Genomic DNA, 14,326 nt, shown 5'->3' with positions numbered 1-14,326 from the left:
GGTCAAGGGGCAGGTGGGACCAGGTGAGGTGGGGTCGAGGGGGCAGGTGGGGTGGAGTCGAGAGGCAGGTGGGGACCAGGTGAGATGGGGTCAAGGGGCAGGTGGGACCAGGTGAGGTGGGGTCGAGGGGCAGGTGGGACCAGGTGAGGTGGGGTCGAGGGGCAGGTGGGACCAGGTGAGGTGGGGTCGAGGAGCAGGTGGGACCAGGTGAGATGGTGTCAGTGGGCAGGTGGGGTGGAGTCGAGAGGCAGGTGGGACCAGGTGAGATGGGGTCGAGGGGCAGGTGGGACCAGGTGAGGTGGGGTCGAGGAGCAGGTGGGACCAGGTGAGGTGGGGTCAAGGAGCAGGTGGGACCAGGTGAGGTGGGGTCGAGGAGCAGGTGAGACCAGGTGAGGTGGGGTTTGAGGGGCAGGTGAGGTGGGGTCGAGGGGCAGGTGGGACCAGGTGAGGGTGGGTCGAGGAGCAGGTGGGACCAGGTGAGGTGGGGTCAAGGGGCAGGTGGGACCAGGTGAGGTGGGGTCAAGGAGCAGGTGAGACCAGGTGAGGTGGGGTCGAGGAGCAGGTGAGACCAGGTGAGGTGGGGTTGAGGGGCAGGTGAGGTGGGGTCGAGGGGCAGGTGAGGAGGGGTCGAGGAGGAGCAGGTGGGACCAGGTGAGGTGGGGTCGAGGGGCAGGTGGGACCAGGTGAGGTGGGGTCAAGGGGAAGGTGGGACCAGGTGGGGTGGAGTCGAGGGGCAGGTGGGACCAGGTGAGGTGGGGTCGAGGGGCAGGTGGGACCAGGTGAGGAGGGGTCAAGGAGCAGGTGAGACCAGGTGAGGTGGGGTCAAGGGGCAGGTGGGAGGGACCAGGTGAGATGGGGTCGAGTGGCAGGTGGGACCAGGTGAGGTGGGGTCGAGGGGCAGGTGGGACCAGGTGAGGTGGGGTCAAGGAGCAGGTGGGACCAGGTGAGGTGGGGTCAAGGGCAGGTGGGACCAGGTGAGGTGGGGTCAAGGAGCAGGTGGGACCAGGTGAGGTGGGGTCAAGGGCAGGTGGGACCAGGTGAGGTGGGGTCAAGGGCAGGTGGGACCAGGTGAGGTGGGGTCAAGGGCAGGTGGGACCAGGTGAGGTGGGGTCAAGGAGCAGGTGGGACCAGGTGAGGTGGGGTCAAGGGGCAGGTGGGACCAGGTGAGGTGGGGTCAAGGGCAGGTGGGACCAGGTGAGGTGGGGTCAAGGAGCAGGTGGGACCAGGTGAGGTGGGGGGTCGAGGAGCAGGTGGGACCAGGTGGGGTGGAGTTGAGGGGCAGGTGGGACCAGGTGAGGTGGGGTCAAGGGCAGGTGGGGACCAGGTGAGGTGGGGTCAAGGGCAGATGGGACCAGGTGAGGTGGGGTCGAGGGGCAGGTGGGACCAGGTGAGGTGGGGTCAGCCAAGTCAATTTATTCCACATGGCGGCGAATGGCTCCGATGGGCCCTGACAACACCACGGCAACAGCATTAATGACCTGTGCCCGAGGACCAGGCCCACCATGCTGATCCAGGACGGCCAAGACTCTGACAGCCACCCAGACAAGGTGGGAAATACCCAGTTACGTCCTGTCTAGGGGTATAGTCATGTGAAAGGGATCCAGACAGTTAAATATGTACTTTATTTAACACAATCAGTTCCAACACAAGCACGTGGAAAGATGCGGAGAGTAGAATATAGTTTTCAGTATCGCTAGAATTTAGAAGATTGAGGGGGGATCTTATAGAAACTTATAAAATTCTTAAGGGGTTGGACAGGCTAGATGCAGGAAGATTGTTCCCGATGTTGGGGAAGTCCAGAACAAGGGGTCACACAGTTTAAGGATCAGGGGGAAGTCTTTTAGGACCGAGATGAGAAAAATATTTTTCACACAGAGAGTGGTGAATCTGTGGAAATCGCTGCCACAGAAGGTAGTTGAGGCCACAGTTCATTGGCTATATTTAAGAGGGAGTTAGATGTGGCCCTTGTGGCTAAAGGGATCAGGGGGTATGGAGAGAAGGCAGGTACAGGATACTGAGTTGGATGATCATATTGAATGGTGGTGCAGGCTTGAAGGGCCGAATGGCCTCTACTCCAGCACCTACTTTCTATGTTTCTATCATTGGAAAGGAAAGCCAGCAAGATTTCAGCGCTGGTTTGTTCCAGTAATGCTGGCAGACTATGATTGCAAGATTGTGGAACCAGGCACAACAAAAGCCATTGCAGATTTAGCAGCAGAAAAATGAATGATATCACAGCAACACGAATAGAATCATTGCAGAATCCAGAGGAAATCACAAGGGCGACTTGTGCCGAAAGATCTTCCAGGACCAATCAGGTATATCTGACGCTGCTGTGGGAAGCGATGAAAGGAATTGCGGGTGTGAGATATATGTCTGAAGGAGAGTCTAGACCCGAAACGTCACCCACTCCTTCTCTGCAGAGATGCTGCCCGTCCCACTGAGTTACTCCAGCTTTTTGTACCTATCTTGAGATATATGATTCACCATTAGACACGGGTGAGGTGCCGAATAACACAAGGCTAACTAATATTGTGCCTCTGTATAAGAGGGACTACAAGCAAAATTCTGTGAAATGCAAATCTGTTACATAGAAACATAGAAAATAGGTGCAGGAGGAGGCCATTCGTCCCTTCGAGCCAGCATCGCCATTCAATATGATCATGGCTGATCGTCCCCAATCAATAACCCGTGCCTGCCTTCTCCCCATATCCCATGACTCCACCCATGACTAGAGCTCTATCTAACTCTCTCTTAAACCCATCCAGTGATTTGGCCTCAACTGCCCTCTGTGGCAGGGAATTCCATAAATTCACAACTCTCTGGGTGAAAATGTTTTTTCTCACCTCAGTCTTAAATGACCTCCCCTTTATTCTAAGACTGTGGCCCCTGGTTCTGGACTCGCCCAACATTGGGAACATTTTTCCTGCATCTAGCTTGTCCAGTCCATTTATAATTTTATATGTTTCTATAAATCACCCTTCTAAACTCTAGTGAACAAGCCTAGTCTTTTCAATCTCTCCTCATATGACAGTCCCACCATCCCAGGGATCAATCTCGTGAACCTACGCTGCACTGCCTCAATCACAAGGATGTCCTTCCTCAAATTAGGAGACCAAAACTGTACACAATACTCCAGATGTGGTCTCACCAGAGCCCTGTACAACTGCAGAAGAACCACTCTACTCCTATATTGAAATTGTCTTGTTAGCCTGACATCTGTGGAAGTTAACATACTGCAGAGGTTTCTGAAGGATGATATATGTGCATTAGAATAGACGGGCTGTTTAAGAATATTGAGTGTGATTTTGTTGGTGTGATATTTTGTCACATATTTTTATAGCGATTTTAAACAACAAGCCTGCGAGGGAAAGGCCATAATCGATGTATATATGTTCAGCGGTGGCCGGTGAAAGTAAAATAGGTGGAATTGTAGATAGTGAACATGATGATCTAAAAGTGACCAGTGAGACAAGGAATGGCTACTGAAGTTTAACGTAGACCAATACGAGGTGTTGCATGCTTGGAAGTCTTGTTCAGTGGCGGCTATGTAATGTCAAGCACCGCAGGAGTAGCAGGCAACCAAACGTCTCAGCATAGCTATCACGCATGAATACCCGAGCCCACAGCAGCCCACTTAAGGGCCTGTCCCACCAGCATGCGACTGCATGCAGCGAGCGCGACCTAACGTGGTCGCTTGGGGCGTACGGCCTCGCGGGGCCGGTCCCGCTTCGATCGCCGGAGCCGTATGGAGTTGTGCGGAGCTGGGCCCGACATCGCACGGGCGGGGCTCCGAGAAACTGACACTGTCCGCGCGACAACGGCCTAACGGCCCGCAGCCGCATTGAGGCCGTACGCAGCGTCTCGACGGGCGTACGACTAGCGCGTGGCCTTGCGCGGTAACCGCCCGACGCCGTGTGACGTCCAAATTCAGTCGGCCCGCCTCCTGCCCAGCTGATTGGTAAATATGATCAGGGCCGGGTTTAGATGAAGAGCTATTTCACTTGTGAGCCCCCCCCCAATCCCCCCCCCCCCCCACGTCTAAAGGACCATGACCACCCGGCAGTCACAGTGTGACACTTTTAGATCCTACTGTATGTTGTCATTAAACAGTTGGTTTTTAAATACATATTGGATTCTCCGCGGAGCGGGCGATGCCTTACCTGGATCGCCGTTTGAAGTTGGAGTGTTGGGCCTGTGGCAGGGATGGGGGTTGGGGCCGGAGGAAGGCAGGTGAGTGGACTGAGGCCGAGGCGATGTCTGGTGGGTGGTCAGGGGGGAGTGGGGTATGAGGACTGTAGTGTGGTCATCGCTAGCTGACGACCTGAACTCCTTTTACGCTCGTTTCGAGAGGGGCAACACCACCCCAGGTCTGCCGATTATCGACAATACCGCCAGCAGGCTGGCTACCGAAGCTGAAGGGAGGAATATGCACACATTCTCGCTGTCCGAGCACGACGTGAGGAGGGCTCTGACACGGGTGAACACAAGAAAAGCTGCAGGCCCCGACGGCATCTCGGGGCGAGTACTCAAGTCCTGTGCTACGCAGCTAGCTCCAGTGCTCACTACATTATTCAACCTCTCCCTGGACAAGTCCATGGTCCCTGCCTGCTTCAAAAAATCCATCATTGTACCGGTACCAAAAAATGCCTCCCCAGCCTGTCTGAATGACTACCGTCCGGTGGCCCTTACCTCGGTAGTCATGAAATGCTTTGAGAGGCTGGTGAAGAATCACATCTGCGCCTTCCTCCCTCGGAACATGGACCCGTTGCAGTTCGCATACCGTCCGAACAGGTCCACGGACGATGCGGTCTCCCAGGTCTTGCACACCGCTCTCTCCCATCTGGACAGCCAGAAGGGGGGCTACATGAGGATGCTGTTCATAGACTACAGTTCAGCTTTCAACACGATAGTCCCCACCAGACTGGCCGGGAAGCTAATGGAATTGGGGCTCAACACCTCCCTGTGTGCCTGGGTCCTGGACTTTCTCACCGCCAGGCCCCAGGTAGTCAAGATGGGAGGGAATACATCGAAGTCCCTCACCCTGAGCACAGGATCGCCCCAGGGTTGCGTCCTCAGCCCCCTATTGTACTCCCTATACACACATGACTGTGTGGCTAGGTTCAGCTCCAACTCATTAATTAAGTTTGCTGATGACACTGTGGTGTGGGCCTGATCTCAGACAGCGACGAGAAGGCCTACTGGGAGGAGGTGGCTGATCTAGCACTCTGGTGCCAGGATAACAGCCTCCTCTTGAACATCAAAAAAACGAAGGAGCTGATCATGGACTTTAGGAGGGCACATCATCCGAGGACGTACACTCCATTGAGGATAAATGGGGATCCTGTGAATAGGGTGAACTGTTTTAAATATCTGGGAGTCCACATCTCCGAGGATATGACATGGGCATCACACGCCTCAGCACTTGCGAGTAAGGCAAGGCAGCGCCTTTACCGCCTCAGGCAATTGAGGGAATTCAGAGTGTCTCCGAGGATCCTCCAGTGCTTCTACACAGCGGCGGTGGAAAGCATCTTGTCCGGAAATATTACCATCTGGTTTGGGAATTGCTCTGCCAAGGATAAGAAGGCTCTGCAGAGAGTAGTGCGTTCGGCCGAACGAACTATGGGAACTTCACTCGCCCCCCTGCAGGAACTATACAACAGGAGGTGCAACTCCAGAGCCAACAATATCATGAGAGACCCCTTCCACCCCTGCAACGGACTGTTCCAGCTGCTACGGTCAGGCAAACGCCTCCGTTGCCATGCGGTGAGAACGGAGAGGTTTCTTCCCAGAGGCCATTCGGACTGTAAACGCCTATCTCACCAGGGACTAACTCTACTGAACGTTTTTCCTTCCATTATTTATTATGTAAAAGAATATGTGTGTTAGGATTGTGTTTATAGTTTGTTTGGTTGTTTGGTTGTTTGTCTTTTGCACAAAAGTCCGCGAGCATTGCCACTTTCATTTCACTGCACGTCTTGTATGTGTATGTGACAAATAAACTTGACTTGACTTGACTTGGGTGTGAAGAGCTGGGGGGGTCACATGGTTTGAGGGGAATGGGGAAGACCCAGTGGAACAGCCACTGTGGTTAGGGGGACTAGCACTAGGACCCAGTGCAGTCAAACTCAGGGGAGTTGGAATCTGCAGCGTGGAAACCTCAGGCCCGGTGCTGAGTCCAGGCTGCAGGAAAGGCGACGGCTGCTGGAGGGCGGTGGACTGGCCAGGGCCAGCGGGCAAAGAGTAGGAGGTCCTGGTGGGCGGATGGTCGGTGAGGCAGCGAGGTGAGTAGGCCCCCCTAGATTTCGAGGCCCTAAACTTAAGCTTGTCTAGTTTATACGTAAATCCGGCCCTGAGTATGATGTCGGGACCAGCCCCGCACAACTCCAGACGGCTCCGCGGTTGGAAGTGGGACCGGCCCCGCGAGGCTGTACGCCTCAAGCCACCACGTTTGGTCACGCTAGACACATGCAGCGCATGCTGACGGGACAGGCCCTTAACAGACGGCGTTAATGGACCTTCAATCGTTCGGGAGAATGAGATGATAGATAGCGTTCATGCACCTAATGTACTGGAATGGGGGGAACACGAGCAACAATAATGAGATGACACTTGTGGCCACGCCACTTCAAAACAGGTGCACCCTTCTGTATGCTGTTGAAGGAAATGACACGTCAGAGGCCAACATCAGCAGCAGTCAAATCCTGCCTGGCACTTAGCCAAGTACAAGGCATTGGTGAGGCCAATTCTGGAGTATGGTGTACAATTTTGGTCGCCTAATTATAGGAAGGATGTCAACAAAATAGAGAGAGTACAGAGGAGATTTACTAGAATGTTGCCTGGGTTTCAACAACTAAGTTACTGAGAAAGGTTGAACAAGTTAGGTCTTTATTCTTTGGAGCGCAGGAGGTTAAGGGGGGACTTGATGGAGGACTTTAAAATGATGAGAGGGATAGACAGAGTTGACGTGGATAAGCTTTTCCCACTGAGAGTAGGGAAGATTCAAACAAGAGGATATGACTTCAGAATTAAGGGACAGACGTTTAGTGGTAACATGAGGGGGAACTTCTTTACTCAGAGAGTGGTAGCTGTGTGGGATGAGCTTCCAGTGGAAGTGGTGGAGGCAGGTTTGGTTTTATCATTTAAAAATAAATTGGATAGGTATATGGATGGGAAAGGAATGGAGGGTTATGGTCTGAGTGCAGGTAGATGGGACTAGGGGAAAATAAGTGTTCGGCACGGACTAGAAGGGCCGAGATGGCCTGTTTCCGTGCTGTAATTGTTATATGTTATATGGTTATATGGTTTGAGTCACAGCCAGTAAAGGGTCTGTCCCACGAGCAGGCGAGGAATATCCGGCAGAGCCACAGTGGTAATAGACTTGTTCGGAAAGTTCTTGGTGAGACCACACCTGGAGTATTGCGTACAGTTTTGGTCTCCTAATCTGAGGAAAGACATTCTTGCCATAGAGGGAGTACAGAGAAGGTTCTCCAGACTGATTCCTGGGACGTCAGGACTGTCTTATGAAGAAAGACTGGATAGACTCGGTTTGTACTCGCTAGAATTTAGAAGATTGAGGGGGGATCTTATAGAAACTTACAAAATTCTTAAGGGGTTGGACAGGCTAGATGCAGGAAGATTGTTCCTGATGTCGGGGAAGTCCAGTTTAAGGATAAGGGGGAAATCTTTTACGACCGAGATGAGGAAAACTTTTTTCACACAGAGAGTGGTGAATCTGTGGAATTCTCTCCCGCAGAAGCTAGTTGAGGCCAGTTCATTGGCTATATTTAAGAGGGAGTTAGATGTGGCCCTTGTGGCTAAAGGGATCAGGGGGTATGGAGAGGAGGCAGGTACAGGATACTGAGTTGGATGATCAGCCATGATCATATTGAATGGCGGTGCAGGCTCGAAGGGCCGAATGGCCTCTACTCCTGGGGCAGCGGGCAGGATTCAGAATCTGTTGGTGTACTGGGCTCACTTCTGGGGCAGATGTGACGTGTAGAAAAGGATGGGAGTGCATCTAAACTGTGCAGAAACCAATATGTTGGCAGGAAGAATCGCGAATGGTACTCGGAGGGATTTCAATTAGATTGGCAGTGGTGGGTCTAATGCTAGAATGCTGCAGGTGAGAAGCTGAAAATTGGCATGGCAAGTGAAGGCAGTAAATTCATTAGACAGGCCACAGTGGAGCACAGCAGGATGGAACTAGTAGCGTGGATAGGGGAGAACCAGTGGATGTGTTATATCGGGACTTTCAGAAGGCTTTCGACAAGGTCCCACATAAGAGATTAGTATACAAACTTAAGGCACATGGTATTGGGGGTTCAGCATTGATGTGGATAGAGAACTGGCTGGCAGACAGGAAGCAAAGAGCAGGAGTAAACAGGTCCTTTTCACAATGGCAGGCAGTGACTAGTGGGGTACCGCAAGGCTCAGTTCTGGGACCCCAGCTATTTACAATATATATTAATGATTTGGACGAGGGAATTGAATGCAACATCTCCAAGTTTGCGGATGACAAGAAGCTGTGGGGCAGTGTTCGCTGTGAGGAGGATACTAGGAGGCTGCAAAATGACTTGGATAGGCTGGGTGAGTGGGCAAATGCATGGCAGATGCAGTATAATGTGGATAAATGTGAGTTTATCCACTTTGGTGGCAAAAACAGGAAAGTAGACTATTATCTGAATGGTGGCCGATTAGGAAATGGAGAGATACAACGAGACCTGGGTGTCATGGTACACCAGTCATTAAAAGTAGGCATGCAGGTGCAGCAGGCAGTGAAGAAAGCGAATGGTATGTTAGCATTCATAGCAAAAGGATTTGAGTATAAGAGCAGGGAGGCAGTTGTACAGGGTCTTGGTGAGACCACACCTGGAGTATTGCGTACAGTTTTGGTCTCCTAATCTGAGGAAATACATTCTTGCAATAGAGGGAGTACAAAGAAGGTTCACCAGACTGATTCCTGGGATGCCAGGACTTTCAAATGAAGAAAGACTGGATAGACTTGGCTTGTACTCTCTAGAATTTAGAAGATTGAGGGGGGATCTTATAGAAACTTACAAAATTCTTAAGGGGTTGGATAGGCTAGATGCAGGAAGATTGTTCCCGATGTTGGGGAAGTCCAGAACAAGGGGTCACAATTTAAGGATAAGGGGGAAGTCTTTTAGGGCCGAGATGAGAAAAGCATTTTTCACACAGAGAGTGGTGAATTTGTGGAATTCTCTGCCACAGAAGATAGTTGAGGCCACAGTTCATTGGCTATATTTAAGAGGGAGTTAGACATGGCCCTTGTGGCTAAAGGGATCAGGGGGTATGGAGAGAAGGCAGGTACAGGATACTGAGTTGGATGATCAGCCATGATCATATTGAATGGCGGTGCAGACACGAAGGGCCGAATGGCCTCTACTCCTGCACCCATTTTCTATGTTTCTATGTGAAACTGGTTGAAGTTGGAGGGTGGATATATTCCTACCATTGCGACGGTGATGCCATTGGGGAAAGATGGCTGACAGAGTGACGGTAGATATGGGAACTGCATATTTGTTCCAGTTGGGTTAAGGAGCAGGGCAGGTGGTAGTAACGAAATCTCGATGTTGAGAGAAATGGTCTGGAAAATGAAAATGAATAAGTCATGTGTTGGATTAAGTCAATGACTGGAAGTGTTTAGGGAACTGAGGGCATAGAATGAAATACGGGAACAAATACGGGATCGATCTATCATATCAATTAACGAAAGTATTAAAGGGTTTTATGCATAGGTTAGGTAAGGGGGAGGTGCAGCGAGACCTGGGCGTCCTTGTACACCGGTCACTGAAAGTTGGCGTGCAGGTACAGCCGGCAGTGAAGAAAGCTAATGGAATGTTGGCCTTCATAACAAGAGGATTTCAGTATAGGAGTCGAGAGGTTCTTCTGCAGTTGTATAGGGCTCTGGTGAGACCACATCTGGAGTATTGTGTACAGTTTTGGTCTCCTAATTTGAGGAAGTGCATCCTTGTGATTGAGGCAGTGCAGCGTAGGTTCACGAGATTGATCCCTGGGATGGCGGGACTGTCATATGAGCAAAGATTGAAAAGACTAGGATTGTATTCACTGGAGTTTAGGATGAGGGGGGGGATCTGATAGAAACATATAAAACTATAAAAGGACTGGACAAGCTAGATGTAGGACCAGGGGCAACTGTCTTAGAATAAAGGGGAGGTCATTTAAGAGTGAGGTGAGAAAAAACGTTTTCACCCAAAGAGTTGTGAATTTATGGAATTCCCTGCCACAGAGGGCAGTGGAGGCCAAGTCACTGGATGGATTTAAGAGAGAATTAGATAGAGCTCTAGGGGCTAGTGGATTCAAGGGATATGGGGAGAAGGCAGGCACGGGTCATTGATAGGGGACGATCAGCCATGATCACAATGAATGGCGGCGCTGGCTCGAAGGGCCGAATGGCCTCCTCCTGCACCTATTTTCTATGTTTCTATGAAGTTGGAGGGTGGATATATACGTACCATTGAGACGGTGATGCCATTGGGAAAAGATGGCTGACAGTGACGGTAGGTATAAGGAACTGCATATTAGTTTATTGAAAATGAAAATGAATAAGTCATATGTTATCGATAGCTTGGATTGTCAATGAAGGGCCGAACGGCCTACTCCTGCACCTATTTTCTATGTTTCTATGTTTCTCTGAATGCAAATGTTTAGGGAACTGAGGGAATAGAATGAAAAACGAGAACAAATGAATAGGGGGTTGGGGATGGATCTATCAGATCAATTAACGAAAGTATTAAGGGGTTTTATAGGTAGGTTAAGGGAAACCGGGGTACCCCCGCCCAGAATCCAATGCCATAATTTCTGTGTAGAACCGCAGAGGGCAAGATAATCGATCGGTGTCTCATCTGCATTTTGCGTTGTTTTAACTGACATAGAGACTGGAGAAGATGGGATCGTTAATAGAGATTTATTTTGTCCAATGTTATACTAATGCGCCAGATCCCACCCTGCAATATGCGAGTGTTTCTCTTTCTAAGAACAAACAACACTCGGGCATCAGCCAGTGCGTGGTTCATCAATTTTATTGATCAAACATTCCAGAACTGTTATCGAATGTGAGATTCCCAAGGCTGGTACAATCCGAGTTTAAAGGCAGTCCCTCCGTCTCTTCTTCGGCGATCCCACACGGAGCACTTAATGCTTGTTGCATTTGCAACACTTGTGGCTCCAGAAACAACGTCGGGGGAAAAACGTTTCTGACGGGAGACACTCACGAGTTCGACAAACGCCTCCCGCCGAGTTACAATCAAATATGAGATCTGAAATCGGGAAAAGAAATTGATAATACCCAATAAGGTCACGTGGGAACGGGAGCGTAGAAACGATAAGAGCATAGAAACATAGAAACATGGAAAATCGGTGCAGGAGTAGAGGCCATTCGGCCCTTCGAGCTGGCAGCGCCATTCAATATGATCATGGCTGATCATCCAACTCAGTATCCTGTACCTGCCTTCTCTCCATACCCCCTGATACCTTTAGTCACAAGGGCCACATCTAACTCCCTCTTAAATATAGCCAATGAACTGTGGCCTCAACTACCTTCTGTGGCAGAGAATTCCGCAGATTCACCACTCTCTGTGTGTGAAAAAAAAAATGTTTTTCTCATCTCGGTCCTAAAAGTCTTCCCCTTTATCCTTAAACTGTGTGGCCCCTTGTTCTGGACTTCCCCAACATCGGGAACAATCTTCCTGCATCTAGCCTGCCCAACCCCTTAAAAATGTTGTACGTTTCTATAAGATCCCCCCTCAATCTTCTAAATTCTAGCGAGTACAAGCCGAGTCTATTCAGTCTTAGACGCGATAGTAGTAACGGTATTAGGTTCATGCCCCACTCCTCTCCATGCCCATGGCTGGAATGTCCCTCATCACACAGCAGAACGTGCTGGTGGAGGTCAGTAGGCAAGTCAGCGTCTGTTTCGTGAAAGACCTTGGCTCTTCTTGAAGGGTCCAACCCTTTGCAGTGCATCCTGAAATGGTGGTGAATCCGCTGACGTTGCGTTTTATTGAATATTTGAGTATGTGCACATGCTTGTCTCTCTAGTGAATCAGTAGACCTTTCCCTTGTGTGTTTTATCTATAACCATATAACAATTACAGCACGGAAACAGGCCATCTCGGCCCTTCTAGTCCGTGCCGAACACTTATTCTCCCCTAGTCCCATCTACATGCGCTCAGACCATAACCCTCCATTCCTTTCCCGTCCATATACCTATCCAATTTATTTTTAAATGATAAAATCGAACCTGCCTCCACCACATCCACTGGAAGCTCATTCCACACAGCCACCGCTCTCTGAGTAAAGAAGTTCCCCCTCATGTTACCCCTAAACTTCTGTCCCTTAATTCTCAAGTCATGTCCTCTTGTTTGAATCTTCCCTACTCTCAGTGGGAAAAGCTTATCCACGTACACTGTCTATCCCTCTCATCATTTTAAAGACCTCTATCAAGTCCCCCCTTAACCTTCTGCTCTCCAAAGAATAAAGCCCTAACTTGTCCAACCTTTCTCTGTAACTTAGTTGCTGAAACCCAGGCAACATTCTAGTAAATCTCCTCTGTACTCTCTCTATTTTGTTGACATCCTTCCTATAATTAGGCGACCAAAATTGTACACCATACTCCAGAATTGGCCTCACCAATGCCTTGTACAATTTTAACATTACATCCTAACTTCTATACTCAATGCTCTGATTTATAAAGGCCAGCACACCAAAAGCTTTCTTTACCACCCTATCTACATGAGATTCCACCTTCAGGGAACTATGCACAGTTATTCCTAGATCCCTCTGTTCAACTGCATTCCTCAATTCGCTACCATCTAGATAATTGATTGCTTCAAAGGTGAAAAGTGGAGGTAAATAATGGAATTTAGCCAAACTGAAGCGAATAATCTCGCTTTCAAAGCGACAGGGCGTCATCTGGGAAATAGGATGTGGAGATTGGAGGATCATCTCGCGTCCACCTACGATGATGAATCCTTTGTAATTGTTTCAAAATATTATTATTTTTTAATAATCTTTTTATTAGAGGGAGGTACATATCATATTAAAACATTTCATGTATATCATTCCTACATTACTAATATTATCGATTGATAATATTTTTTTTATATAGATAGAAAATAAGAAGGGGAAATTAAAAAAAGGAAAAGCATGACAAGGAAGAATGGAATAATTTGCTAAAAATACAACATTGGAGATAAGTTCGTAAATTATAAAGTTTAACTTTTCATCTGATCCTTAATTCAACTTTCAGTCAGGTTCACGTGCCGAGCCAGTCTGCCCCTTCAAATAGTCAATGAATGAGACCATGTTTTGATAAAAAAAGTTCTTGTTTGTCCATTGTCAAGTCTAATTCTTTCCAAATGTAGGGTCTCCGACATTTCCACAATCCACATTTTTATTGTAGGGGTAATAGGAGCTTTCCACAATTTTAATAATATTCTTTCCCCAGTTATTATACTATAGTCGATAAAGTTTCTTTGGGTTGTTGTAAGTGTTAGGCTTTGTTCTGGTATTCCTAGTATTATTAGTTTTAAATCGGGATCCAATTGAGATTTGACAACTATAGATATTATTCTAAAAATGTCCGTCCAGGAGTTTTTGATTTTTATACAATTTGCGAATGTATGAGTTAGGTCAGCCTCTAAATGTTGACATTTATCTCAGATGGGGGAGATATAACCATATAACCATATAACCATATAACAATTACAGCACGGAAACAGGCCATCTCGACCCTTCTAGTCCGTGCCGAACACATAATCTCCCCTAGTCCCATATACCTGCGCTCAGACCATAACCCTCCATTCCCTTCCCATCCATATAACTATCCAATTTATTTTTAAATGATAAAAAACGAACCTGCCTCCACCACCTTCACTGGAAGCTCATTCCACACAGCTACCACTCTCTGAGTAAAGAAGTTCCCCCTCATGTTACCCCTAAACTTCAGTCCCTTAATTCTCATGTCATGTCCCCTTGTTTGAATCTTCCCTACTCTCAGTGGGAAAAGCTTTTCCACGTCAACTCTGTCTATCCCTCTCATCATTTTAAAAACCTCTATCGAGTCCCCCCCTTAACCTTCTGCGCTCCAAAGAATAAAGCCCTAACTTGTTCAACCTTTCTCTGTAACTTAGTTGCTGAAACCCAGTTGCTGAAACCCAGGAAACCCAGAGATATGTGGGAATATTCTATTTAGTTTTGTTTTGGAGTAATGTCACCTATGTAGTACTTTAAATTGTATCAAAGAGTGTCTGGCATTTAATGAGCATTGATGTATATGTTGTAA

Source organism: Leucoraja erinacea, unplaced genomic scaffold (genome assembly GCF_028641065.1).
Source record: "Leucoraja erinacea ecotype New England unplaced genomic scaffold, Leri_hhj_1 Leri_441S, whole genome shotgun sequence".
Taxonomy (NCBI): Eukaryota; Metazoa; Chordata; class Chondrichthyes; order Rajiformes; family Rajidae; genus Leucoraja; species Leucoraja erinaceus.
Note: the sequence above shows the minus strand (reverse complement) of the source record.